Source organism: Corylus avellana, chromosome ca2 (genome assembly GCF_901000735.1).
Source record: "Corylus avellana chromosome ca2, CavTom2PMs-1.0".
NCBI lineage: Eukaryota > Viridiplantae > Streptophyta > Magnoliopsida > Fagales > Betulaceae > Corylus > Corylus avellana.
Window position 1 is genome coordinate 30,868,685 of NC_081542.1, and position 5,231 is coordinate 30,873,915.

Here is a 5,231-nt window from a genome sequence, read left to right on the forward strand (position 1 = left end):
GACTCATTCTTAAAACATGCTTAAAATGGTGTAGGGAAATGTTGGAGGCACTAGTGGTTCTCCAGGTTCTAAGGAACCGTAGGGTTAGGAGACCACATAGAATTTTCCGTGCAAGCGAGGTAATTCCATATGCATGTTGGTGTCTACTGATGTAGTGGCTCTGCCAATGGATTCATATTTTATCTAATTATGAGTTTTTAATGGCTGGATATTTGTTATTGGTCCAATATGAAACTCTTTTTATATATTTGCTATATTTTAATGTACAACAGATAAAAAGATAATTCCCATGAAATTTACTAATTGATTATTCAGTTGTTTGTTTTTCATGCACGGAAATGTGACTAATGCTTCAGTTTCGCAATCAGATGGGTCTGGAAAATCTAACATAGAAGGGCTCAGAGAAGGGAGACAAATGATGCCAAGGGCCTCACCAGTGGCGGATCTAGGAGTTCATTTTACCGGGGGCGTCAATAAAATAATAAAATATAATGATAAATAATTTTTTTTTCTCTTTATATATTATATTTTTATCATAATATGGTAAATACAATAAAAAAAAAATTATACCACAATATATGTATCACAAAAGGCATATTTATATGCTAAATTGATATATTAGTTACCATGTAGGCACTAATACAATAGTAAAGGAAAATACAAAATACGAAGTGCCTAAAATTGCATTCTATGCGGTTTTAGAGAAACAAAATCATCAAGTATTAAATCTGAATCGAAGCTTTCAGCAATTCCCCTTTCAATATAGACAAGTAAATTATCTTTAAGAAATTCATCTTCCATTTTGTTACGAAATATTGTTTTAATAATTGTTTACTTCTCATACTCTAATGATATTATAATAAAATTATTAGCATATTCCGATAGCTATTAGTGTCAAGCAAAGCAAAGCTTTGTTGCAACAATGGAGAAACAGAGTAATGAAGATCAAATGAAGAGAAGAGAAGGAAGAGTAGAGAGAAATCTAAGAATTGTATTCAATGAATATTTGATCTTAAACTGTTACAATGAAAAGAATCAGTTTATATACATGATGTTAGAACTTATCTAAACAAACTAACTTAACTAATCAATAACAGAAAACTGAATGAGAAAAGAATAAGCTAAGCTATTTACAAGTTTGTTTAACACGTGTATCTAAAAATTAGCCTAAAATGAATTAATAAAAAGAACAAATCTAAGATTGGCAATAATCTTTTGAAACTCGTTGATGCTTGACAAAATCCCAAAGTACTATATAAAACACACCAAAAAAAAATAATAATAAATAACAATATTGTTTTCAAATAAGATAAACAAAATGATGAAAATGAGAGATATATCTCAATTAAAAAGTTTAAATTATAACCGAGACAAATTAAGGGCACTGTCATAATCAAGACAAATTAAAGCGTTAATGGCTTTAATTATAAACTTTACTCTCAACTTACTTGGTTGGGATGACAAGAAAGTGCCAAATATTGATAAATAAACATTAAATTTCTTGACAATTTTTTTTTTTTTTTTTTTTTTTAAATGTGAAACCAAGAAACCAAAATAGCTGCAGGAGTTTTTTTACTTTTTTTTTTCAAAAAAAAAAAAAAAAAAAAAAAATTTGTTACTTGGGGCAGTAGACAATTCGGCCAGAAAAATATTTTAAATTTTTTTTTTTTTTTTTTTTACCAGGGGCGACCGCCCCCAGGTCGCCCCCTCTTCTCTCCGCCACTGGGCCTCACAATAGAGTAGTAGATTTTGTTGTGGTAGAATTTGTAAGGAACAATGATCTATGGTGGAATTTTGATGGTCAGAATTTTGCTACTAAAGTATGTTAGTGGGTGATATTTTGTTGGAGTACTGGACAACATCAAAGGCGTAATGAAGTATCACTACAAGAATCAATTTTTTTGGGTCACAGACTAGTAGTAACGTGTATATGGGGTTAATACGTTACTAAAGTGTTGTAACGTGTCTGGCGGGTTGCAATATTGGACGTAACCATTTGAAGTTTTGTAACGTGTCAGAATTTGACACGTTACCAAATGCTAACGTGTTAGAAAATAACACGTTACTATTAATTTGTAACGTGTTAATTTCTGCCACGTTACCATATTTGGTAATGTGGCATTTTGTGCCACGTTACCATGTAGTAACGTGGCAGTTTATGCCACGTGACTAAAGTTTAGAGGGAAAAAAAAAAATTTGGTAATTTTCTCCTGTCGTTATATATACGACCTCGACACCTGATATACGAGTTACATATAATCAAAACCCAACATCAGTAATCAATAATCCAACGTGTTGTCAATAATCAAAATACAACATCAATATATTACCACAATCCAACTACCACAAATAATCAAACTAACGTTATATAACTAAAATTGAGTGTAACTAACTTTATACAAACAACTAACGTGCAAATATTTAAGAAATAGTAAAATACAATACAACTAACGTTATACACAAATACAAAAAACATAAGCCTTAAACAAACACCGGAGACCAAAGTTGAGTGAACATCATCGTGACCTCATATATACGTCTTCTCAACTTCTCCGCACTAACTGCAAAAGATAAAACAAACAATCAATCAGCTAATTAATTGACATTTGTGATATAATATTTTAAACTCCTAGTAGATGAGCAATGCCAAAGTAAGTGAGAAAACAATTGAATAATTGTCACATATACAACCTCGACATACATATTTGCACGACCTATATATGCACAAACACATATGTTAAGATAAACAATACATGTCTATTCAATGAGGTGGCTTCAACAAATATGGTAAGATTAACTATACAAAGCTCTAAGTACAACCAAACCAACCAGGAATAACAAAGTAGATTATATAAAGTTTATATATATATATATACTCACGGGGTGCCTGAACGACGGGTATAATGTATTGATAAACGAGACTTCTGACCAACCGGCGTCTAATGTTGGGTTTCATTGTGATCATCCTCAACTTCTACTCTTACGTCATCTACACATATTACGTTGCAATTGTGTTATATACAATTGTGTTAGATACGAACAAAGTTTATTTGACTCGTAAGATAACCGTGTTAATCAAATAAAAACAATAAAAATATATTGTTACCTGATCGGCTATCAACTGAGGATCTCACAATCACTCGGGCTGGGGACTCCGCATCTTGCGGATTCCGGATAGTCGTCACCTCGGGCTCGGAGCCCATACGTCTCGACCCCTCAAGGCTGTGAATCCGGGCCTCATACGCTACCATCCAAGCAGCCATCTGCTCAGCCACCCGTGCAGTCACCGCCGCAGTAATCGCCTCACTCTGGTGCGCCAGCCTCTCATCCATTTGCTCCCTATGCTTCTCTCTCTCAGCTTCAATGGTTCTTTCAAATTCTTCGCGCAATATCATTGGGGCGCCCCAGTTTTGCGACCGTGTTTGGGACGGTGTATAGTATAAGTATATGGTGCCGTGTGCGGGCAAAATATTCTTACTGACCCCTCGAACACGACCCGCATACTCAGGCTTATTGTCGTGCGCCTGAGCATAAGCGTCATCCGGTGTCCACCTAATTGTCCCTTAGGGCCCTTCTACCTGCTCCGCAGGGTCATTTTCCAATAACTCCTCCATCCGTGCCTATACATGAGCATTCACATTTATATACAATTGTTAAGACTCAATAAGTTAATACATAAATAAAAATTCATGACAAGGTGTCTGCCACTTACAATTCTCGCTGTGACCACCGGATTTGGGGAGCAACCATCTGACTTTGTATGGGTCTTGATATACGCCTTTGCTCGCGTAGAAGCCTTGCCTGAACTAATTACCTGCAATTAATTCAAACCATCAATTAAATATTCGTATATATACTACGCAATATATCACAAATATATATAGTTATGGTAAGTTAGAGTAGTACGTCCTCATGTGCAACCCTTGCATAGCTCTTCGAGCCTGTGTAATGTGGTGTTTGATTATGTGCTCGTATGTCTTTCATGTGCGCACAATAAGCCTATGAATACAACATGTAGACATAATTAATCGCTAAGCCATCAAACAATAATTACAATTAACGAAATTCAAATAGTTTCAAGTCATAACCTACTTGATAATTGGGATTACACCATTTCCCCAACAATATTTCCACATCTATGGGGTTGTACTTTGAAATGGTCTCACGCGCCCTTGCCGCCACTGTCGAAGGAGTGTCGTCCATCTGAATCATGAGCTTGTTCCTTAACTTGTGCCTTAAAAGCTTCTGCTTCTCGCCCATGTCTCTAAAAGCATCTTTTTTAATTGCTGCTATATCCGACCCAGGCATAATGTAGAAGTAATTCTGCATCAATTAACAACTATCGTACTAAAGTGTTTGTTATTTTACAAAATTTAATTTTCAACTGCTACAAATCATAAATTACGAACATCTAATCTACACTTACCATCAATGACTCAAATAAATCTTCCTTGCTTTGTTCTGGCACATCCTTCCAGTTGTCGGATAGCCTGATAAAAGACCCGATCTTGCACGTCTTGCCCATCATCCTTCTAAATTTTTTGCCGCTTTGTCCTACGGGCTGCTACGCGCCATTATACTCCATGACGACCCTTTTTTCCATCAGGAATGTCCCACAACTTGTGCGAGTCTTTTACGATCGACACCTCAAAGTACCTGCTCTATCTGCAATGATGAAGTATATATTAGCACACAAATGGTTAAACATATATTATTTGAATTTATGTACTAATTAACTATATGTACCATCATGCATAAATATGTACATATTTTAAACTTCGGAATAGCATGCATACATACCTATCGTGCGAACCTGGTCAATAGTCAATACTGGCCAAGCAAGGTCATCGGGCTGCTCATTGTGCGCGGCACCTATCCCATCATCCATGTCTTCATTGGCCTGTGTCTCACTATCATCCACAGGTCCGCCGCTGTTTGGCTGCTGATCGAAAAAGCCATGCGGCAATATACCCCTCTGGGTCAATGTCGGTGGCGAGGATGGCAAACGCATGGAGGCGTCAGGGTCGCAAGGACTAGGCTAATATCGATACCCAAACTGGGTAAGGCCTGTCGGACCTCGTTGCTCCACGAGTATTTGGGATATCTCAGTCGAAGTGCCGATTATGTCAAAGACATCATCGTCTTTCGTATGTAACTGCCCTTCTACATGCTCAGGGAGTATCGGTCGATACCCTGATTGCTGCTGCAGAAGCATAGCAGCTTCCTGCTAC